The sequence below is a fragment of the Streptopelia decaocto genome (genome assembly GCF_964273445.1).
Source record: "Streptopelia decaocto genome assembly, chromosome: 7".
Lineage (NCBI taxonomy): Eukaryota > Metazoa > Chordata > Aves > Columbiformes > Columbidae > Streptopelia > Streptopelia decaocto.
In genome coordinates, this window is record NC_138661.1 from 41,875,524 (window position 1) to 41,901,321 (window position 25,798).

The following is a 25,798-nucleotide window of genomic DNA, read 5'->3' on the forward strand; positions in this document are numbered from 1 at the left end:
TGCCAGTCCATAAAAATAAGCCCTCTTTCTCAGATAACCTCCACAAAATGAGAACCAGAAGGGGAGCTTCAGCACTATGGAGCAGGTTCTGTGGGCTCTGAGGTAGGGGGGCCATTAGAGGAAAGAAGCAGCTGAGAGAACATTTTCCCTCATACTACTTCTGAATAAACCAAATTGACGCCAAAAGGCAGGGGTGCTTTGGGGAAAAAAAGCTTCAGGGTTTCTTCCTCTTTTCTAAGAAATACAACATGGCACATACTCAAGGAAATAGGGCATATTTGTTTGTTTTGATAAAACTATCCTCTGTTGTATTTCATCTGGAGTTGGGGCAGGGTGTAAGCAGCGGAAATAGGCTTTTTAAAGATCTATACTACACACCCCCACACTTACATCAGTAAATATGTGCAAGGGCATGTAAGTTACTACTGATCTAAATGTACTTTAAAAAAAGAAACGCCACAACCAAAGGCTGAGAAAATATTAACCAAATGTAATGAAAATGCCAATACAAAAACAATGTAAAGATTTTAATGTGCAAACAGAAATACTTGACTTCACACTGTGTAGGCAGTATTCATTACGAGCAGAGTAGGATTTTAATGGTAATTGTTTGGAGAATCATATAAATATGTTCATATCAAAAGCACACTTAATCCAAAACACGTTTGTCAGTTTGCACAGGAAGACAGTCAAGCTGTCATTGATCATGAGGAAGCTCAGAAGAAAACAAAAAACAAGCTAAAAAAAAAATAATTCAGGAAACCTAGGAGTAAGAAGAAACAGGTTCACACAAGCAAAGGGCACTCACGGACAATGTAAAGCTGAACCAAAAAGTAGTGAAATCTGACAAGCAAAAATTAGTCCTTTCTCACTGGCAGGCAAGGCTTGCAGGAGAAAGTGTTAATTTATCAGATTGACTTGGAAAACAGGGCACACTTCTGGTCACTTACCATGACACGTCAGGCCTACGCTGATGTCTGAGGTAACAAAAGCAGTGCAGGGCATACTTTGATATTTTTCAAGGTATTAGAAATAACTATCTCATTGAAAAAAGGAAGTCTGTACTTCATATACACATATGCAAAAACTGATCAGTAAACCATGGTCGATTTAACCCCACAGACTCACATTCTTAATTGTTTTTCCTCTTTTGTTTCCCCGCCAGTAGGCTGCACAATTAGCTTGTGCGCTCTGCAGGCCAAAAACCTAGTCTGCAAAAATCTTTTGAAATATTTAACACATACTAGTACTAGGTAAATAGAAATAATAATTAATTGGCCTTTTCCTGCTCTGCATTTCAAATGTATTTATTATGAGGTAGACAAATAATGCAGGACTGTAGCATTCTGCCTCCACATTCCTCATCTTCCTCTTCCAGTTTACCAGAGCAATGACAAAAGAGGAGTTTTTGCTCCAAGACTTTAACACTTTCAGCACAGGTTCTCACACTGCGCAGCTCTCTGACCTAGAGGATCCATCTTCTGCACAGGGACAGAAACTGATTTCTTTAATCAAAGAAGATGAGAAGCCTGCCCAGTGACCGACACTCCTCGAGAAACTGCACCAGCAGCAGAGGCTACAGAGGCAGCTGCGTTCAGGCCAGCAACAGCACGCTCAGCATGAACAGACTGTACTAAAATTCTTCTCCCACACACAAAACCAAACTGTTCCTGTGCCCCCTTTGTGCTGATGGAGCCTGTCTCTCAGTTGATGAGCAAGTCGCTATTTAGGAAATAATTTCACAACCTATTTTGGAAATCCACAACCATGCACAATTGGCTGCGTTGGTTAGTATTCAGCGGCGATTTCAAAGGTTCTTTGTCCGGGGGAGGAGATACGACCATTCACCAGCACGCCGGCAGAACTGCTGAGTACACAGCTGGAGCCTCCATGGGGGAAGGGAAACGGTGTATGATTTTGCAATTTTATCTGTTAAATCCGTACAGTTTTGAAGAATGATCACTTGCCATTCCTACTATTTTGCAAGTGACAACTTTTGATACATTTGCCAGAATTATTTGGCTGTTTTTTCTTGTAAGAGGATAGAGGGTCAGCGCAGAGAAACATTAAGCCACATTTACAAGCTACATAATTGGGTCTTTCAGCCACTTGCAGAGCAAATGATTTGCAGTAACATGCTCTGCACCTCCTTACTAGTTAGCAGCCCAATCCAAGGCAAATACATCAAGAAAAGATAGAGAGGAAAAAGCTGTGGACAAGATTAACCACATGAGCTTGGCTTTTTCATGACGCTCACATTTTTTCTATTACCCAGCTGCTAGATATTCAAGAGAAAACAGGGTGTACTGTAACAACTGCTAAAACAGGCCACAAGAGCATAAAACCAATAAGAAACCTTTCTGTTTGGCTCTTCACTGGGCTCTCACTTGTACAAGAAAAATGTCACTTTGATGCCCTGTTTGCATTCCATTTCCAACAACAAGAAGGAGTATGGAGGTCTCCGGTTTCTATGACAACCCAGATGGGCCACAATACAAGATACTTACAAATGTTCAACTGCGGGGATGCCAGATCAAATTAAGCTAGAGTTTACACTACTTCACAGAAACTAAAATGAAAGAAAAAACCCAAACAAAACATGAATGTCAAGGGAAAGATGACATTTCTTCAATATATTCCAAAAGATTTCTGAAAGAAGATGATAGAGAAAGGAGGGATTTTTCTCTACAAAAATAAATAATGTCAACACAAACAAATCGAAACCCTCATTTACATGAGTAAATGTTTTCATTAAAACTAGACTATTGGAAAATTACCATCAGACATTAAAAGCAAAAAACAGGGCCCAAAATAACATCATTTTATTAATTTACTTAACTCATTATGAACTGGCAAATTTGTCATGCCACTGCTTTGTATGGCTTGTTTAATGCCATGAGCTCTATTTTGCGATATGTTTTTTCTGTTGTTTAGCCTGATCTGGTCTTCTATGACATTTACAAAAGACACTCAGATGTAGAAAATGCTCTGTATTCTACCTGAAGAAGTAAAATTAGTTACAGGGAGATACTTTAGTGAAAATAACAAAACTGCAAAAATATTTAAGTGTGTTCTTACTCATTTCTCTGGTCAGTTGTTAAAAAGGAAGGGTAAGCTCACTTCTCAAGGGCATTGAGTCAGTGTGCTGGGAAGTCACGGAACTGTTTTAGGCAACATGAGTAAAATGCCTTCTGAAGAAACACCTGTAAAAGCATTTTTTAAGCTTTTCAGATGTGACATACATAGATGTGGTTCCCAAAGAGAATCAAGTTAAAGAATTTCTTAATAAATGTGTATTTTAAAGCACATTAGTTTGAAAATGTGTTTTTAAAATCTTCTGATACAAGCTAGGTAGTGTCTTTATTTTTAGTCACTGTCTTATTTCAAGTTACTCTGCCTTCTTTCTTTCAACTTAATCACAAGGTTGTTAATAGCCTTCATTAAATATGTGATAGTCGGCAAGGCTCACAGTAAGACAGATCACCATGGACTTTTAGAGGCTTATGTTCTTTGGGGAGAGGAGAGGCAGAAGAGGAGAGAAAGGCTTAACAGCTGTGCCTAGTCAAAATAATCCAAAATTAGAGGGGCTGTAACATTTAAAATTGGAACAGAGAGCCTTAAAATCTGGGTCTATGCAGATATCTTTAAACACTTTATTAAAAACTGCAGACACTTACTCTTCATAAATCAATCCCCTTTGCAGCACCACGAACCAGTGCTATTTACACTCATCAGCCTGGCTTGGAAGTGCCACCTCATCACCCAGGAGCCCCCAGCACTGCCAGATGAGGACAAACTCCCTCGATCTGATCTGCGCCTGAGCCTCTCCACCTATTTAATGTACAAGCTAGGACCTGGGGACCATGGATTCAGACAATGTGCCTGGAGTGGGTGGACAGTGGCACTGAGACACCCTGGTCAGCACCTACATGGCACCAGCTCCTCAGCCCTCCTTTTCTTCATTCTTTCACTCCAAGCCCTCTTGTTCAAAGTTATCTCCCGCCCAAAAACCACAGCCTGGCGCTGCAAGGGTCTCGCCATCACTGGCAGGAGCACGGTTGGCACATGTCATGGCAGACGGAGGCTGAACAAAAGCAGCCTGCTCTGCCACGTTCCCTAGCCCCATGCCACGGTGAGCAGAGCCGGGGAGATGCGCTGTGGTGATGGGATCCACACCTCGGGCAGAGAACTTTGGGGATTTGCAAAGAGCTTCTGCAGAATGACCAGAATGCCTCAGTACTGAGGGGGAAGAGCCAAGGGCTGAAGTTATGTATCTGTAATAAAAATCAAAACACCTGACAACTCTGCTCAGCTAAGGGCAATTAACTGCAAGTGACAAATTAGGATGGAGAAGTGTGACTATGGATACAGCTGGGCATGATTAGTTTCAGACTTGGACTACCCTGCTTAAATTTTGACTACACATCTGGGGCTGTGCAGCCACATCATGTAACTGCTACCTGTGTTTTGCATATAAAGCAGAAGACAAGGAACAGCCTAATGAAAAAGTGAATTTACAAAGTGCTAGTGCTTACTGGAATTGTAACAGTTGAATTGGAAGAACAGAATGAACTGGAAATAGCAGCAGGAAGAAGCTGTAAGTTGCAAGGGATGGTGTGGCCATGGATAAGCTGTTGGATGTCACACAGTTAAGATTACTCAAACCATAATTTGGTGTAAGTATCAAGAGACTGGGACAAATAACCGGGCCAGTAGGTTCCACTCAGAGACCCTGTTGCCAAGCACATACCCCAGACATTTTAAAGCATGAACTTGCACTCTGCAGTGATGCAGCATGGAAGAAAGTTCCACTTGCAAATTGCACAGCATCCACCACTCCACTGGGTCATTCAACTACCGATCTCATGCTACCACAAAAGCATGAAGGATTACTGACCCCTATAAGGAATTCTTTATTAAAAAAAAAAGAAAAAGAACAAGGACAAACACCAAAGTTTTAAGAAAATTCAGCAACAAAGATCGTTATTAACAAGGAGTTACAGCTGCCTGGTGCTCCTGCTGACTATCAAACTCAGTTGAAACCCAAGTATCTGAAACTATGAAAGTGCTCAGGCTACATATTCATGCATATTAATTTTGTTCTCTTGGGATCCTCATATTCTGGATATCATCAACACTAAATGCACAGTACATTTTTTCTTTAGCAGTAGCCTTCCTGTACCTTAGCTGACCACAGCACAGATGTTTTCAGAAAAGCCATCCACACTGCATACGTAGCATGATATTCAGCTTTTCTAATACTGTGATTAAAAAGTAAATAATCTTTTGTCTCCAAGTATAGTCAACACAAATGGACAGACTGATGGCTGAATAAGTAATGCCTGGCACATGCCCTGTCTTCACCAATTCTGGACAGTTTAGATTACTGTCCACAGAGCTGAAATCAGAAACCCTGAGATGACTCCCTAGACAACATCTCTTCTTCAGCTCCACAGACCCCTCTCCTACTGCCGCATCACTTGTATGCATATACCGCTGTTTGATACTATAAATTAATCTGCCCATCATTAAAAACAGTACCCACACTCATCCTCCACTTTGTTGCTGACAGCAGCAGTCTCTTACAGATGTATATCCTGATGCCAACGCAGGCACTACAATGCAGCACCTTTGCCACTGCTGACATTCACTCTGCTTCACAAATACCACCCACCTCTTCCTCTCTGACTGACAGTTTTCAATTAAAACCCCGAGTGACTGTTCTCAGCGTGTTCGTAGCTTGAAATGTGCTTCTTCCATTTTGCAGCTATAAAAGGCTTGCGTTCCTGACTGGGATTCATTTCTTTGATTCAAATATATTACCACTTCCTACAAACTTTGTCACAGTAAAATGATTCACAGATCTCCCCCTGGGTATCTATGCATCTTGCTTGGTTGGTTATGAACACAATGGAGGAATAAAGGGGTTATCTCACAGAGCATCTAGGAAACCCCCTTAAAACAGCTCTACCATGTGATCTAGCTAAATATTTCTAACTTTGAATACTGTTTTGATGGACTTCAGGTTAATACTAAAGTATTTGCAAATAATTCCTACAGACTAGCTCCAGCACCAAAGAAGCCCTAACACAGAGTTTTGCAGAACTTAACTTTCTGCAAGGGCCTGATACTATCGGGAAACCTGTGTTAAAATTTCTAACACTCTTCATACATTCAATATATGTATCGTAACATATTGAGTTTCAGCCAGACTGGACACATTAAGGGGGAGAAATAAAAAAAAAGGGGATAATCTCTCCTGGATTATTAAAGCCCTTGAGACTAGAGAACTACAAGGATCACCAGACTTACAGTTTGTCTGTCTTCTTGGCTTTATGACTATACTGAAATATAGAAAATTACCTGCACAAGACACTGAAGCAGCCTGGTTTTTAGCAGCTGGTAAATGATAATTTTAGAACCGAACCAGTAAAATCAGTCTTAAAGATGCACAACTAAATAAATAAGAGCTCTGTTAAATTCAAATCAAATAAAAAAACTTGAACTACATCAAAGTTTGCAGAACAGAAGAGTATAAAGTGGATGAAAAACAAATAACTTAGCTGCTTCTAACAGGCTTTTTACAAACAGAGAAAACCCAATTTATACAACAAAAAGTAGTTTAAAGTAAGCTTTTACATGCCCAAACATTTAGGTGGTTGCATCTGTAAAACACATCCTTCTTTTGGACTTGACATTTTTCGGAGGTGTCAAATCAATGTTCATGTTTTCAGTTATGTGAAGTCTTGACAACATTGAGCAAAGAAGTTTTGTTGTAAGACAGCTCAGTACTTTTGCTGCTGTATTTTGTTCAAAACCCAATCACAGTGCCTGCCTATTGTTTTTTGCTTTTGTACTTTTTTTCCCCAAATCTATTCAGTTATACAATGTATGTGCATATGGGAAAAACATATGTTCTCAAAAAATATCCTCCACAAATGTTTCTGTATTAATTTTCGATTAATTAGGGTCAGAATGGTCTTTAAAAGTAAGAAAGCTGAACACTAACAATCTGTCAATGCAAAACAAGCACTAAAGATAAGCTCATGCTGTTCAAAGTACTGGCTGTTCCCTGCATCTGGAAGAATTTGCACTCAAGTGTGTTTGCACGATCAGACTAAAGATTACTTTAACAGAACATGGAAGTTGTTTTAGTAGCAGGAACCCTGACATCCTCAAGTAATGGTCTTCCAAGAAATGACCTTCTTAATGCACATACATAGGTATTTCACATTTAAAAACCGTACCATCCCCTCCCCCCACAAAAACCCCAAACCTGCACAAACTTTTGCATTCTTTAAAATGAGGTAAAACTACTACAAAATGAAATGAAACACCCCAAAACAAAGCCTCACAAATTTAGCTCTCTTACACAGAATTTGAAATAATTGGCAGGACAAAAATACCCCAAAATAAGTAAGAAGCATCTCTTCCACTTAACTTTTCTAGTGGTCAAACCACCAAAATGGCTAACGAGTCATTTAGTTGCTAATTCAGTTATTATAAAACTTCCGTTTTCTTGGGAGACACTGAGAAAATTTCTGTTTCAGCAGAGGAAGGCTACATTCTACCCTCACTTTCTAAAATAATAAATCTGAGCGATCAGAAGCTTAGCAATTACATAAATCACTAAAACCCACTACCACTATCCTAAGTATTTACACAGAGTGTAAGTACATACGGTGTGTACCACCACGCCAGTCCCGTGTTAGAAAACGCGGAGGATGCAGCAATCCACCTTTCTGCGCAGCGCGGAAGGGACCCGTGGCCGCCCCACGCCGGCGGCCCCCGGCCCGGGCCCCCCCCGCGCCGCTGGAGCCGGTTCCGCCGCTGCCGGTGCCGGTGCCCCCGCCGCGCCTCTCCCGGCAGGCGGGAGCCGGAGCGCGGCCGCCGCGGCGGGAGGGAACGGCCGCCATCTAGCGGGGCTGGCGGCGGGCCGGACCGCTCCTGGGTCTCTGGGGGGAGCTGATCAAGCATCACTGGAGATGAAAATTTGCAGCAGTACGAAAAAAACCCAGCAAAACAAACAAAAAAACCACACCGCTGTTAAACTTTAATCCCTTAGAGATTTTTCAGCTCTCAAAAACGATCTAAATCTGTCTGTAGTGAAACTGAAGCATTACAGTTACGATGCAAAGTTCTCATTCACATTACAGAATGGTTGGGGTTGGAAGGGACCTCTGGAGATCATCTAATCCAATCTACCTGCTAGAGCAGGTTCACCCAGAGCAGATCGCACAGGAATGTGTACAGGCGGGTTTTGAATGTCTCCAGAGAAGGAGACTCCACAACCTCTCTGGGCAGCCTGCTCCTCAAAGTAAGGAAGTCTCTCCTCATGTTTAGATGGAACCTCCTCTGCTTCAGTCTGTGCCCATTGCCCCTCATCGTATTGTTGGGCACCACTGAAAAGAGTCTGGTCCCATCGTCTTGACATCCACCCTTGTGGATTAATCTCCTAACTAAGTTGTTCCTAGACTTAACTCCACAGTTAGCACTAAACCTCTGTGTGACGTTATTTTCTCCAAATACACATTAGGGCACGTGCAAAGGCTCCAGCTGAAGATCAAACAAGACTTGAGAGACTTCCATCGCCAGCCCCACTCCAGCTGCTGTGCACTGCTCCAGCGGCTCCAGGCAGCTGGAAAGCCAGTGGGAACAGCAGCCTGGGGCTACACCAAGGTAGGGATTCCTCCCCAGATGTGGCACAGGAGCTCAGGCACAACTTGCTGCCAGCCACAACCAAACCAAACCAGAACTTCATGCTCACTGTCAGATGTAACTGCCCCCGTGGCCAATGGAGCTGCAGTTGAGCAGATGTCCAGCAAAAGGCTTTCAGGCTCCACAACTTGCAGCAAAGACTGCTCTAGTTCCATCTGTCCTCAAATCAGAAGAACACAAGTAAGACACACACACACATATATACATAAGCAATGTAAGTAAGCTAATATTACAAGAAATCTGGTTTGGCATTTCTGTGAGTTATAGCAAAGTACAATTTAAATGTGCTCTGCATTATGTACAAAGTTCGAGCTGCCTGAAAACATACTCATTTCCACGTGCCCATAAAAGCCATCTGTCAAGCCACATCCATACACACAAAGAGGTTTATCACACGCAAGACCAGCAGACACCTCTACTGCTGGCCTGACAGCCAGGCCTCTCTAGCAAGCGCTGTTCAGAGATGTGTTCCAGTGCCAGCTGTCTGACAGGCACTCCAGACCTCCTGAGAATCCCAGATTTCAGTCTTTCAGGGCTTGAGTCAATCTCCTCAACGTGCATCTCTGCTAAGCAGAGGCTGAGAAAGAGGGTGCTGTACAAAATTCATGGCCTTACGGAAGGTGCGGTGAACTATAAGGCAAGGAACACTCACTGCTTGCTAGTCATGGTTTTGTTCAGTTCTAACATTTTGTTATTGAACCTGGCCACAAACCATTCAACCTGTAAGGGTTACAAATTATTTATTTTGCCTTATAAATGAATTAATGTAGATTGCACAAGGGTATTTCTGCAATATCAGACATGAAATCCAGTTCTAATACAAAAGAAAAAAGACTCACCCAGTCCAGCCTTTACAATAATGTGTCAAATCCATATACTTGACTATTCTGCATGAAACCACAGCTCTAAACAGGTGCATCTCCTCAAAATAGGAAGAGAATCAAGAAAATCCAATGCACGTTCAAATGCTATTTTTGAAATAGTTGTCTTTTTGGCAAAAACAGCAACAAACTGCTTTTGTTATGTCTCCCGCTATCCATTAACTCAGTCAAGAGAGAGCTGTGCTGAGAGCTAACGAAAGGTCCTTGTTTCAAGCCTTCCTGTAATCCACTTGCTTGAGGACTGAAAGTAGCATATTTATTATGGCAACCAATAGCAAAAGCTGGTTTTCTTTCATAAATAACTCAATTCACAAGACTATTTTCTTCAAAAAATCATCATTGACAAAAATACCATCACTGAAATTACAAGGACATACAACAGAAGACAGGTGTTGGAAATTTCAGTCGCTTCTCATGTATTTTGATTATGTCCCACACACCATATGTCGCAGTGCGTGGAGGCTGAGACACGCCGCCCTCCACCGTCCCAGCAGCCCTCAGGGAGCAGAAGCCCCAGCGGCTGATGGGCCAGCAAAAACTCCAGCCTATAGAGAGTAAGAATTGATTTTTCCTAACTTCATAGTTCTGAGATTAATTTCCTGCTTCCAAACTTTATAGAAATTCAGTTAAAAGTATCCACACACTCTGAAAAAACTCCTTCTTTCCTCTTCCTGACATTTTTTCAGGGGGGGGGAAAAAAACCCCAAACAACTGTCAGTACAATTGTTTAATATACTACAACTTTAATCTTAACTAGGTCTTCTGGCTGTTTACATTAATAAGCAAAAGTAAGCCTTTAACAGTTGGAAGATCTAAGCTAAAGTGACACTGGTGAATGCAAAAATACTGAAAACGTGAAACTTTTTTTTCCTTCAATTTGGGTCTCAACACTTAAGGAGCAATATGCTACAAAAATTCTAGATAAAATTAGAATCATTTGAAAAGGAAGTTTAAATAAGGAAACTGCAAGGATGGACTTAGCTAAAAATAACATCATAGTAATTAAGAAAAAAAGTATCAGGACACGTGGAATCAAACAGAAATGTAACAGTTTTTCTGTCTCATCTCCAGTAAAGCACATCCCTCTGCTTAAAACAGAAGCACTTTTTAAAGAAAGCTCAGAAAGAGCAGAGGTTTTAAAAATGAGAATGCCAGACACTGAACATCACACTCTGCTAAATTGTTTTCCTGGATACTGCTCGAAACCACTGATTGAGGAACCTTACTCCAGCAATCTTGTTTCAGGAAGCTACCATTTTTGTTCCAGTGCATTGCTGACTTTCTGGGGTGTTATTAATAATTAAACTTTTATTTTAAAATTATTCATCAATATTAACTTTGTCTAAAATCTTCCTGGCAGCTAATACTTTTAAAGGAAATAAAACAGCAAAATACACTAACCACAACAGTTAAATAAAAGAAAGTATTTAATTTGAGAAAGGAAGTTACTTCCTGTAAATTCACTTTCCACAATTCATATTCAGTAATACAGTTATAATGCCATAGAAAAGGTATTTTCAGTCTTCACTTTTTACATCTTGAGAAACTGAAAAGCAATGGCAATTTACTAACTCTATCTCCTCCTTTGCTTTTGATTTCTCTAAAGTAATAGAAGATAAAGTAAGATGAGAAAGTTAAATAATGTAGGTGAAACAATGGTGTATAAGCCTGAGAAACCTAACAGGCTAGCAAAGTCAGTTTGACACCATTTGCATGTGAAATGTGAGGATAACCATTAGCACTGAATTGGATCTAAATGAGTTGTCTTACAAGAAAAGCCATTTCTATAGCTCCCGGAGCTACCGAGTTCCAAATTATTTCATTCTTACTTTTTTAACCATTTTTCCTACTGGCTAGTGCAGCACAGCTCCACATTGTGGAACCAAATGCATCATTCTGGCGACACACACGCAGACTCAGATGACCATGCTGGGGCATCTCTGTACCTTATACAGTGCTTAGAATGAATACAAAAGAAAGGTTTACAACACCAAGAGTCCCATTAGTTCAAATCTGCCTAAAGGAAATCCTGAAGAGAAAGAATGCCTGAAATCCCATCTCTTCCGCACACTTAGGCATCTACCCACATTACTCCAGCAGTGCTTGGCTGCACATGTCCTTGTGGTTGGAGTGCTTGCCCAAAAAGTGACAGATGACATTCATTTCCCTTTTCAGCTCGGGATAATATAAAAGTACATGTCTTTCTCCCAAGAGCTTTCTAAGTGCCTGGTAGTGTGTGAAGTTGGGCCAATGACACCTTATCTCTTTTTAGCCAGAATATAGAAAAGAACCTGGGATTCCCAGGGATGCAGCAAAAAAGGAAGAGGGAGAATAAAGAGGAGGGATTTCCCTCGAGAGATAATGCTGGTCCCCTCACCAGTGTCTGTTTATTTTAATTTTGCGTTTGAAACCACCAGATACCATATTTATGAAGTATTCACATTTAGTCTGCCTTATCGGGACTCCCCTATCTTCCACTCCACTGCACACAAACTATAAAATTCCATCTTCTACAATCATTCAGTCACTGCCACGTCTCCTCCCCCAGAGCGAACAAAGCTCTGCAAGACATCCCGGGGGCACAGTGCTACCCAGGTTCCACCAAAAAGCACAGGCAAGGGCTTCTGCTGCATTTCAGTTTAGTGGCAGGACTGTGTCTTGAGCCTCTACCTGGAAAAACTACATATTACCTACAGGTAATCTGCTCCATCAAAAGAAACAATTAAGTCAATATTATTCCTAGGTCTTGTTCTGTATCAAGTGTTTCTAATGTATTTATTTTACTTTCCTCTCAAAAAACTGTACACAAAGTAATGAAAAACATGCATACAGAGTGTACTGAGGAGAACTGAGCTCTTCTCTAACATCAGAACTCAAAGTCTGGTCTGCAAAGCCCACTCACTACAAACTACAAGCAGAGAAAGACTGTGTTGCAGTATGTGCAGCCTTAAATTGTTTAAAGCTGTTCAATTAAGTCTCACAGCCTTTTTCCTTAAAAACATTTTCTACTCTCAGTTGCCTCAGAAGAACAAAAATGAACTTGTTATTTGAGTGTAACTATACCCTAATTCTGCAAATATTTCCTCCCCCATTTCTTAAGGAGAGGAAAAAAATGCCCTAAAAGATGACAACTTCCAGCAAGTAAGTGCTGTCAGATGAGTCCAACAGGCTTTCTAATTTGCATTTTTCCTGTAACAGAGTCACTGAGCTCTCTCACGTAACACACGGCGTTAACTGCTGTTCCCCCAACCAAAAAAAGTTCTTTCCAAATGCGGAAACCCAAAGTATTGCATTGGTGCAAAAGTAATTGCTGGTTTTGCATTGTTGAAATTTGGCATTTGATACTGGAATACGTTCTTAAAAAATGTTGTTCTGTTATACATCATTTTAATGTGCTTTTCTCGCCTTATGTGTTTTTTTTGCTACTGACTTATTACTTGCTGTTTATTTTATAAAGACTATGGAAATGATGTTAGACAAAAAGCAAATTCGAGAGATTTTCTTATTCAGGTTCAGAATGGGTCATAAGGCAGTGGAGGCAACTCACAACATCAACAACTCATTTGGCCCAGGAACTGCAAACGAACATACAGTGCAGTGGTGGCTCAAGAAGTTTCACAAAGGACACAAGAGCCTCACAGATGAGAAGCGTGGTGTCCGTCCATCAGAAGGTGACAACAACCAACTGACAGCAATCATCCAAGCTGATCCTCTTACAGCTACACAAGAAGTTGCTGAAGAACTCAAATGTTGACCGTTCTACAGTTGTTCGGCATTTGACGCGAATGGGAAAGGTGAAAAAGCTCGGTAAGTGGGTGCCTCATGAGCTGACAGAAAATGAAAAAAATCATCGTTTTGAAGTGTCGTCTTCTCTTGTTCCACACAACAACAACGAACCATTTCTTGATTAGAATGAGAAACGTGACAAAAAGTGGAATGACAACTGGTGATGACCAGGTCTGTGGCTGCACCGAGAAGAACCTTCAAAGAACTTCCCAAAGCCAAACTTGCTCCAAAAAAAGGTCATGGTCACTGTTTGGTGGTTTGCTGCTGGTCTGATCCACTGCAGCTTTCTGAATCCCAGTGAAAACATTCCATCTGAGAAAGAAGGTCAGCAAACTGATGAGATGCACCAAAAACTGCAGCACCTGCAGCCGGCATTAGTCAACAGAAAGGGCCCAGTTCTCCACGACAACGCCCAACTGCACATCACACAACCAACGCTTCAAACGTTGAACAAATTGGGCTACAAAGTTTTGCCTCATGCACTATATTCACCTGACCTCTCACCAACTAACTACCACTTCTTCAAGCATCTCAACAACTTTTTTCAGGGAAAACATTTCCACAACCAGGAGGATGCAGAAAATGCTAAGAGTTCGTCAAATCCCAAAGCATGGATTTTTATGCTACAGAAATAAACTAAGTTATTTCTCATTGGCGAAAATCTGTTGATTGTAATGGTTTCCATTTTGATTAATAAAGATGTGTTTGAGCCTAGTTATAATGATTTAAAATTCATGGTCCAAAATCGCAATTACTTTTGCACCAATCTAATATAAAGAGTAGCTTTAAGGAGAAGCTACTGACAAAAGTATGAGGCCAGTCTGTACAGGGTGGCTGACTAGCAGATCACAATGATCCCTCTGCTATTCAAGCCGAGGAGCAGCAGCTGCTGTCCCTTCTCCATTTGTACAAAACTTTTTCTGAAATGTCTATCATAATCATTAATATTTTTTAAACCTCTTCTAAAACTGGCCTGTCAAGATCATTTTCACGTTAAAGTGAACTCTGATATCAGGTCCACACAGTACAATGTACAGAATGCATTTATATCAGCTACAAAACTCCCAAACACTTACGTGGACTAGAAAAAAATCCAAATGTTGCCCTTTTTAAATTTATAATACATTTATTGCACATTTTGGATTCTGAAATACAATGTAACACCACATAAAACTGTAACCTCAAGGATTCAACTGTATGGTCAACTCAGCCAATGCTGTCACCAACTTGTACGGCTTTACCTGGGTTTAACAGCTGCCAGAAAGAGTTAAAAACTGTATCATTAGTTTCAGTTGTAGCAGAAATGACCACAGTTCCCCAAATAATTGTAAGTAATGTTTGTGTACCTATGTAGATGTTCTGTGTAATTTCATGTAGACAATGTGAAAACAATTGGAACAGTAACCAAAGGCACAATGGCAGCATAATGTGACCCTTTCCTTTCCTTTTATTCATCTCTAATAACCTGCAGGTGTCCAAACCTGCTTCTTGCAGAGAGGAAAAACTCCAATAGCTCAGCGCAGGGCACTGGCAAAAGTTACAAGACTTGTGGTAACTATGAAACTAAGCTATATCATATGTATCTGTAGCAAAAGCACATCTTCACTGTGACAGGATCTCAGTTAAAGCTACAAAAGAGCACAGAAACTAAGCAATAATTCAAAATCAGGCTTTTAGAAATACACAGAGGCTGGTACTACCTACTTGAAAGTCAGCTCCTAGAAGGGAAATAATTATGTTTTAAAAGTCTAGGATATCGATGAGTATCAAGACATTTTCCGAAGTTTGACCTGGGATACATGAACACAATATTATTTTTTTTAAATAGCTGTTTTCAAAGTTCTTCACATGGAATCAGCTATGTCCTTGATGATTAAAAATGAATATATTTTCTTCCTGTGCACACTACGAAATACACATATGGTCTGAGGGCCCGCATTTTCTCATTTTAAATAGTTAGCTTTTGCTTTCACTTCTTCAATACACAGAGAAAAGCTACTTCTCATGTTTTTTAAAGCCTTCTAAAGCATTTCTGGGGTGTCAGCACTCTCATTTGCCACTAGAAGCTCTTTCTGATGAGCTCAGGACTTCAGCTTCAAATCAAGTTACATCGAAATGACATCAGCTGAATATTAATCAGGGTAGCCTGCACAAACAGGTGTGACAAAACCATGCTGTGACTAAAATGTGAAATTGTAATTCATATCAAGCCCCAAAAGAGCCTTCATTTAAGTCCATCCATTAAAAAAGACACAAAACCCTACCAAACAATATTGAAATGACAAAATCATTCACTAAAAAAGTCGTGCACTGTAGAATCATCCTCTTGAAAAATCAAACAGCAAAATGTAAACTATCAGGTTAGTGTAATTCAACTATGGAGAGTTACACGTTCTGGATGCTGACACAAGGCTGCGGGTACATGCTACTATTATACACTACTACTACATTACTGCTAAATTCAGCCTTTCTGGAGGCTACTCGTTTCTTCAGCCCTGCTGGTTCAGCTGTGGCTGGAATAAAACAAACACGTGGCACAGGGAAGGAAAGGAGGTAATCTAGCAACCAGCAGAATAGTAACCAGAAACTGTTACCTACAATGCTGCAGCAAAAGCAGGATGCTGTTGACCTTTGCTTCTAACATACCTCTCTCTCCAGGTATCCAGATAAAGCAGCAACATCCACTGGTGACATTATAAACAAAACAGATCGTATGGATACAAAGAGAAAGACTCACACAATGCTGTCGCCCTACGTGACTCCTTAACACAAAGATCTATAGGTACCCCTACATCATAAGGTGAGTGAAAATCAATTAAAATCTAAGGGTACATTTTATCCATTAGGGTGCACAGAGATGATGGCGAGCTTTGATTTTGATTTTTCCTTTGAACAGGAAAACCTTCCGTTAAACAGCTGGGTTTTAATCTTTTCTGAATTTGTATTTAACTTTTCAGAAAAAAAGCTGTTTCACACTGGCAGTGAATCTGTAAAAAAAAGTAACAATAACAGTCTCTAAAACTTTTACCTATTTGTGCTAGCCAGAAAGTAGCTCAGATCAACGTGATTTTAAAGTAAAAATAAAGCTAAACATAAGTTCATTCAAATTATTCACATATAGATAACTATGTTCAAAAATGTTTATTTCACATTACTGGATTTTTATTATTTTAATCTTTTACTATATTTTGTGACAAGAAGAATATCAACATTGTACCAGAACACTATACATTTTAAAGAAGATCGGTGCAATTATATTGAATGTGTTGTGTACCTGAGGTGAATGGAGGTTTATCAAGGCATGATTTGCATTTAAAACAGATGTGATAAACAGAGAAGGGCCATCTGACAATGCAAAATTACACTGGTTTTAGTGAACATGTCCTTCAAGGTTTTAGAATTAGTAGATCTTGCCCTTCTTCAGCTGCTTTTTACTTACAGATTAAGATAGAAAAGTTTCTCCATCATTGTTTTTCAGGTCTTTAAGAAGTAATTATAAAACTAAACTAAATGCATACAGAAATATGAGAAAATATGCTCTTTACCTGCAGAAGAGACTACTACTCTCATAATTCAATTTAACACATACACACTAATTCCAGCAGTGTACCAAGTGATTTCCATGAGGCGGTTCATTTGAGTTCTTTAACATGTCAGAAACAACCTTCTTTGTTTAATATTATCTTTATTAAAATCAGATTTATTTAAATTGAAACAGGGCATGACATTGATTTGCAATAATTTTAAGGAGGTACAATTTGAAATCAAAGGAAGAATTTAAATTAAGGATTTTTTTTTTCTTCTTTTTTAAACTATCAACTGTTAACTACTCATCATTGAACATTACATTTACCTACAGGATGAACCATGGAAATACTTAATAAGGCACAGTAATACTGCTGACAATATTCAGGCCTTTATATAATGTTTACAAGCATAATTAATCTTCACAATAACCTTGTAATGTTGGTAAGGAGTATTCATTATTCTTTAACTTCACATATGGGGAAACTGAAACAGATAGATTAATTTAAAAACAAAAATGTAAATGTGGGTCCTCCAAATGTAAAGTCAAGGCCTAAGCAAAAAAAAAAAGACTAATTTTAAAGGCAGTAAAATCAATATAAGCAGATGGGGCTCTGAGCTTGTGAAAACAAGTTTTCTCCAGGAGTATAACATTAGACATTTGACAGTCTGAGCTAACATTTTTATCATAGCCTATTTTTAAAATTTCATTATATTATTTTCCATTAATGAAATGGATGTCCAGTTCTGTAGCAAGACTAGCCAGGTCCTGTTTGAGTTTCTAGCCAATGATCTTACCTACCTTTTTATAATAATTAATTTCAACTAAAAATGCTTGTTAGTTCTGATATACAAACACAGAGAGGCCTTTGTTTAATACTACGAAGAATGAAGAATCATACACTGAGTCAATGCTACCTTTGTCAGAATCGGGGCAACCAAACACCAGCCTGGGCCCACTTTAGCTTGGGTTTTAACAAGCAGCAGGAAAAAAGTGGCTCCAAACTTACAGAGAGGTCACCTTCCTGCACGGATTTTTGTCATACAGCAGTAGAGAGACTCCTGTTGTCTCCTTTGGCTATTTTGACTATTCACCACAGGAACACAGATTGCATGTACTTAGCCATATCAGTTCAAGGTACATAACTTCCTAGCAGGACACTGTTGCGCTTAATTTGGCTTCACTTCCCTTGACAATTCTTAACCAGTGAATAAACTTTAATCTGACATCTTACACATACATTTTAATTTTTTGGAACAAAACCTTATACTACATTGGCTCAGCACTTTCACCGAGACTTTTGCTTACTCACCCACCCCTGCAAACAAAAACTTCATAAAAATAATTACAAAAGAAACACTTCCCCATGGGTGCTGACTGGGGAGTGGTGGAAGGAAATACATTCCAACATGCAGCTGACATGTGTGAGCACACGCAAAGGAAAAATACACGTACTCGCGAAGAACTGGTCTGGTCTTTGTTCCTGGGCTGGAACAGATCCAGGGACACAAAATCCAACGAGAAAAGCTGGTGCAGTAGCAGAAAGGCGACACAAGGTGGTGGTCATCGAAGCAGGGAGGAAAGGAAAGGGAGTGCAGAACCTGAGTGGGGAAGGCCATGAAATGGGGATGTTGGCTCCAACCCTGGTATCTGACTGTCAGGCAGGGGATGCTCTAATGGAAAGCACTCCCTTTGAATCTAAGCCAAAAACTTAAAAGCTTCACCACAGCTGCCCGCATTGTTACTTTAGGTTTCAAAAGGGGAGGAAAAAATCCAGAACTAACCCTTGGCTCAGTTCACAAGCTCCATCAGTTTCTCCAATTACGCTTGGAAACTCCTATAGACACAGCAGACAGCTGAAGGGACACATCCAGAGCAACATGGATGAACGCTGCCCAGAGAGGACCCTTCAGGAAAGGGCAGCTGGTGTACACTTGGAATTCTAAACACTAAAAGCAGGGAAACTAAACCCACGATACTTACCAGAAAGCCTTTTACCAGATGAAAAAGACTCCTAGAAAGCCTAGAACAACCAAAGAAAAAGCCCGTAGAGAACAGGAAGCAAAAAAGTGAGAAATAAACCGATTTCATCAATGGTTATTAGAAAGGTTATTAGACACAAACATGTACCCCTCAAAAGAGGGAATTTCACCCCTAGCAAACCAATAGCAGGAAGTATCAATCATGACAGGTTAAATGAAAGATGGAAATAAGGCGACATGAGAGGAAATGTGCACAGCAAATAACAGAGCTGTAACAGCAACACCAAGGCATTCTTGAAATGCATCGAAGTGGGAAGACACCAGTCTGCTGCGCTGCTGAAGAATCAGCGGGCAGTCAGCGTCAAAGATTTGCAGAGAAAACAAAATTATGTCTTTGTGTCAGGTCTTCTTCACAGAAGATTAATGTATTCCTATAAATTTCCTTTCCCTATATCTTGATATGATAACCGAGATAGCAAAGTGAGCGTGTTGGAAACAAGAGAATAAAATTACAGGAGAAATAGTCACTGGGAATATATATAAAATATCATGAAAGTATGAAGGAATTTAGTATGAAGGACTTCAACAACTAACAGCAACAGGCATTTTATAAACACTAGCCTATTAAAATGTGAACACCTTGCTATCTTAAAGATGCAAAAAGAAATCCTAGAAATAACAGCTGAACCAGCTTTACTTCAGTTTGAAGCACTTTGCATGCTTACCAGAGACAATCCAGTCAGCAATGACATAGCAAAATCAATCAATAAATACATTTGAAATTGAAAACCCAGAATGTTTCTTTTGGAATCTCAGTTTTATACAACATGAACAATTATTTTTTAAAAAAGCACAGCAAAGAAGATGTTGTACACAAATGACAAGGCACTATATAAGTTAGCAGTGGGCCTAGGAACCTGACTATGTGTTTTCCTTAATTCTGTTCTCAGAAACAACCAAAGTATAATAAACTTAGTAATGGACAACAAAAATAAATAAAAGGTTTAGAAAGATTTTCATTTGAGGGAAAAAAAATTAGTCTTGTATAACTGAGTCAGATGAAGTGAGCGAACAAATGCTACATAAAAAACAAAATCCTCTTAGTCCTTTTAAAAATTGAAGAGCAAAGGAATATTTTAAAAAATGAAAGTAAACTATTTCAATTGGAAATAAAGAAATTTTGTTTAATAATTTTTAGAACTCATAGTCACAAGGTAGCAAGGTGAAGATCTTACATTCACATTTCTTTACACAGTGACATCATTATGTAGACGAGACTCCTCCTGCCCTTTTATTTCCCCTTTTCTTCCCCAAAACATAGAAAATCTATTTTTTTTTTTCAAGGTTTAAGGTACCTTGAAATTGCAATCTCATGGCACATTTTGATAAAGAAGGACTGTTAAATACATTATCTTAATATGTAAAAAATATTTTTACCTATCGCCTTGTAAGGAATATTCTAAGCAGCAGATCAGGTCAAGATGTGATACAATACTATATACTGCCTAGTTATGTATTAGCCTGGTTAGAATAATCTTAGCATAAAACAATTCCTAATGTAAAAACTTAAGATTTATTTTTTTTTAAGGATTTCTGGAGCTTGTCAGAGTTACAGAGTAGAGAAGCTGGGGGTACTGCAGAAAGTAAGAGGCTGGAAGGAATTGACCTTTGCATGAAATCAAACCAATTGGTAAAACTCCTGCATCTGAGCAGTGAAACAAGTTGTGCAGACATCTCGCCAGAAATCACCTCCAAGTGGAACAAATGCCTGCCTATATAATTCCCCCATGTGACTTATGAATGGAAATGCCCTAATATTAAAAAGGTTAATTTTAAGATAATATTGCTGCATGTGTTTAAAAATTCAATTAAAAAGAAGGAAAAAAAAGCAAAATGTGAAATAGAATGGTCACTGTTACAGACTTATTTTCATTCACAGTCAAGATTTGCACAACATTCAATCTCACCTGACATAATCATTTCAGATGGCATTCAAGACATGTAAACAAGCCCTACTACCTTGACACGTTTGATTCATGCAAAAAATCAGTAACAAACCGTTAAATAAGAGTTTCCCGATACAAAATTACTAGACTATTCAAAACTATTTAAAATACTGAAAATTTGGTTTGGTCCATTTATTTAATTTGTTTAGAATATGAGAAACATGAATTGCTTTAAAAAAGAAAATGCCTGGCATATACATACAAACAACCATCACTGGTATCTGATGTGTTACAGCCAAGCCCAGTAACCTACCTACCAGCCTGATTATAAATATGCTGCCAATCCATGCAGCAGCGGCGGCAGCAGCTGTCTCTCATCATTCTGCTTTCTCTCCCTCAATTTCTGTTAGATTTTTAACATGATATAGGGATCACGGAAACACAGAATGGTTGGGGTTGGAAGGGACCTCTGGAGATCATCTAGTCCAATCCACCTGCTAGAGCAGGTTCACCAAGAGCAGATCGCACAGGAATGTGTACAGGCGGGTTTTGAATGTCTCCAGAGAAGGAGACTCCACAACCTCTCTGGGCAGCCTGTTCCTCTAAGTAAAGAAGTTTCTCCTCATGTTTAGATGGAACCTCCTCTGCTTCAGTCTGTGCCCATTGCCCCTCATCCTATCGTTGGGCACCACTGAAAGGAGTCTGGTCTTGACACCTACCCTTGAAATATTTATAAGCCTAAATAAGATCCCCTCTCAGCCCTCCCTTCTCCAGGCTGAACAGACCCAGCTCTCTCAGTTTCTCCTCATACAAAAGATGCTCCAGACCCTTAATCATCTTCCTAGCTCTCTGCTGGACTGCCTCCAGTAATTCCTTGTCTTTCTTAAACTGGGGAGCCCAGAACTGGACACAGACTCCAGATGTGGCTTCACCAGGGCAGAGCAGAGGGGGAAAAGCACCTCCCTTGACCTGCTGGTCACACTCTTTCTCATGCACCCCAGGCACCCTTGGCCTTCTTGGCCACAAGGACATACTGTTGACTCATGGTCAAGCTGTTGTCCACCAGAACTCCCAAGTCCTTCTCTGCAGAGCTGCTTTCCAGCAGGTCCACCCCTAACCTGTACTGGTGCCTCGGGTTGTTCCTTCCCAGGTGCAGGACCCTACACTTGCCCTTGTTGAATTTCACCAGGTTCTTCTGTGCCCAGTCCTTCAGCCTGTCCAGGTCTCACTGAATCGCACAGCCTTCTGGTGTGTCAGCCCTTCCTCCCAGTTTGGTATTGTCAGCAAACCTGCTGAGGGTGCAATCAGTCTCTTCACATCTTCTCTATTTTGTAATAGGTGTGACAGGCACAAGCACAAATATATTTGTTTTGAAGATTATTCACAATGAAGGCAATTCTATACTAACCTGTTACTGTTTACTGGATTTATATATGTGTACAGACTAACTGGCCTGCACACATGGCATGTTCTCTTATAAATTAGACGTTTAGTATTACAATTCAGCTCTCTTTAGAGAAACAATTAAACTACCTGTGCTACTAGACACTGGGAAATAACATACGTGCCTGAACACTGAAGCCTGCAGCAACAACCACAAGATACAGTCCAATCTGTGCCTCTATCACTCAAGCAACACAAACTATCCAACTTGTTGAGTTACTTACTCAAATATGAACATAATGAAAAGCACAATCAGAAGCCTACCAGCTCATTTTTAAACTACATACAAACTAAAATTCAAAAATATAGTTAAACCAAACTTATTTCTGATATTATGCACCGAAACACCATAAAATACTTGATCATAATTAATGCTCTGGAATGGTTATCTAAAGGATGACTCTCAGGGTACAATTCTTATACAAAAATTACAATAAGCAATCTCTGGTTTAGTATTTGCAACACATAAAGTCTTGACACTGCTCCTACTTAAACACTTCTACTTTCTGTCCTTAAAGTGTTTTTTCTTGACCACAGGAAAATTAACTTGGCAGATAAGTAAAAGTTATATCTTGTGCTGTTGGCAAGACTGTATGTTCAGATACCACAATATCAGACTATATCCTCACAAGTGGTGGCGGGATTTTTAAGAAAACATACAAATGAAAATGTTCTTGAAGGGCTGTTAATGGTTTTAGCACTCCAAGTAACTAAGAATGCATTACAATTCTACACACTCCTTAGCCAAAAGTTCCAAGTCCAGTTAGTTTAGTGACTGTTTCCAGCAAAGGCACATCATTTCATTTCAGTACACACAGACAGCTTGCATCTGAGAACTTTCAGTGGGATCAATTAAAGTCTACCTTTCCTACTGCATACTTCCTCTAAAATATTGAAATCAACACGTACAATGCACCTACTGGTGCTTAAAGTAAAGTTCAAGGAAGCTGGAAGCAAATGCTCTCAGCAAAAACATCAAGCTATAGAACACAGACATTGATCAGGGTTAATCTTACATCTCCCTTCTTTTAGAGCAACATAAATCAGATCTGCTTGCTTCTAATTTTTTTTTCAGACAGGATCCTACACCTAGAGCCAAAACAGTGTTGTACCAATAAGAAACAAAACCAAAACAAAAAAAACCCACCCTAAACGCACGACCTAACTACCTGCACTCTTACTACAGTGCACGCAGTGCAGAGCTTTACACTTGTCCTTCAAGTTTTGTCAGTATTAGCATGTACAGATTCCTATTCCTGCCCAGGCACTTACTGATACCACACATCATAAAGAAATTAATTAGTAATCTTTGCAAGCGTAATGTGAGTTCTGAAGTTATACCTGTTTAAACTGGTTGTACAGCACTGATACACAAACAACACCCTCGTTTTCCAGACAGCTCGGGCTCCAGATATCATCTTGTAAGTCTGGCTACAATCCTTTTAGAAGTTACTCTTTCCCACTCCTGCTTCTATGTTCTAATTCCTCTGCAGAGGAAAACCTGAGGCCACTTTGCCCCAGGTTTGGTCATTATCAGCTTGTAAAACATATGAAGAATTTGATTAGCTGAGATGCAGAACACTCAACTGCTGCTGGTAATGTCTTAAAATTACTCCAGCCTTTCTGGTATCTGCCTAGGCACTTAAAGGGACTTGGTAACATGAGCAGTGTACAGTTTATAGATACAACAACAGAAGTTACAGAAAGAGGAATAATGAACAGAAAAGGTTCTGTTTTTAAAATACAATCCAGCTCAACTCCATTAAAGCAGCAGCAGAGAAGCGTGCTTTCAAGTGGGACTTCAATGTGGACAAGCTGAGCCCTTCCACAGATGAGTCCTGGGAGGTCACAGGACGCATAGATGGTAACATGGAAGATGACATGGAAGCAACTGCTCAAGAAGTGACAGATGGATGTGTGGGAACATTAAAGAAGTGGAGCGGGTGGGGGAGGGACAGGAAACTCAACGAGGGAACATAAGCAAGGAAGGGCAGGATTATACAGAACTTTGAAAGTACTGAAAGGAGCTCAAATCTGATGTAAATATGGGTGGCGAACAGTAGGGGGAATACAAAAATAAGAGTGACAATTAAATCAGCAAGCAGGAAGGATTATTTTAACAGCTACATGTTAGGAAGTGAAAGAAGTCTCTATTCCTTCTGTCATAATAGACATGTCTAGAACAGAGCTGACGATAGTGCAATGTTTAAGACATGGCATGAAATCATGCTTGCCCATGAGGATACCAAAAAAAAAAAAAGCATGCCTTAAAATGATAAGAAAGCAAGCACCACATTTATAGCTGACCTAGATGACTAGAACCAATAGAATGAACCTAATAATAATAAAAAAAAATCTAAAAATTGCACATCTGAATAGTACAGAAATCGAGGACTGTATTGTCGATAGCAGAGAAAGACAGACAACTAAGAATCTAGGACATAAAGAGGACAAGAGATAAAACTTTGGCCCCACGGAAACAAATAGCAAAATGTACCCCAGCTTCATCCCTATCTGGATTTTACAAAAGGAAGTAATTTTTGGTCATTTTTCAGCTGATGACATATCATCTGAGAAACATCATATGAATGACTGCCTAATAGTGGAAAATGGATCTGGAGACATCATGGAGAAGCAGAATAAAGCACAGTTCCTGAACACATTCATATTAGTAAGATCTCACGAAGCAACTGGGGGAAAATCAAAAGGTTATAAAAGGAGCTAATTTTTTTTTCTGCTTTCTACCAGCTGAGTACCAAAGCTCACATCATGTTCACTATTCACATAATAATTTAAAGGAGGATTACTCAGTTTTAATTAATCCATTTTACCAATGTTTAAAAACAAACAGGACCGCATTTGTATCAGTCCAATAAAAGACTAGAATATGAACAGTGAAAAATTTTGCAAGAGGTCTGCTCCAAATTCTATTCCAAAGAACTCCAGAGACTGGCTATAGTTTTACATTCTGTTATACCTGCTGAAATCTTTAAAAAATAATTTTAAAGTTAAATAAAGACAAATTTTCCACAATGGTCCAAATGACTACGAAGTCTGTTTTCCATTTGCAGAAGGTGAGTAGGCACTTCAAAGTCTGCACCTTCACGGAAGTCAGCAGGACCTAATTTTGGAGATTTATTCCATGGCTCCTCTCAAATATTAAATAGACAATGCCAGGCTGACTACAAATAAAATTTGAGAGAGAACTAAGACATACAAAAAGCAAGATTAACAACTCATTCCACAATTAAAAAACCCCAACAAAACAAACAAAAAAAACAACAACCAACCAACCAACAACAACAAAAAAAACAAACACCCACCCACTAGCCCCCCTCACCCCCCATTAAATGCAGTTTTGTTTGGACAACAATTCCTGTGTTTGCAGCACATGTAAGAATCAATAAAGCTGATCAGAAACACAAAGTATCTTTACACAACTAGGATGTAATACAAAAGTTGGCAAAAAATATAACAAACAATGTTATTTCATAAATTGCCTAGTTTAATTACTCT

The 25,798-nt window shown here is 39.5% G+C and overlaps 1 protein-coding gene across 11 annotated transcripts in view; it reads right to left on the reverse strand.

Moving 5' to 3' along the window:
* The window catches only part of PHF21A (PHD finger protein 21A), a 149,207-nt gene that overhangs the window by 53,290 nt on the left and 70,119 nt on the right, over positions 1-25,798 (reverse strand). The window contains exon 1 of one of the 11 annotated variants that reach the window (XM_082059485.1): positions 7,682-7,828. The exons of the other annotated variants lie outside the window; for them this stretch is intronic. The gene's annotated coding sequence lies outside the window, so the exon portion shown is untranslated. Of the gene's footprint in view, positions 1-7,681; positions 7,829-25,798 lie in introns of those variants that run through there. 11 annotated transcript variants of the gene reach the window in all.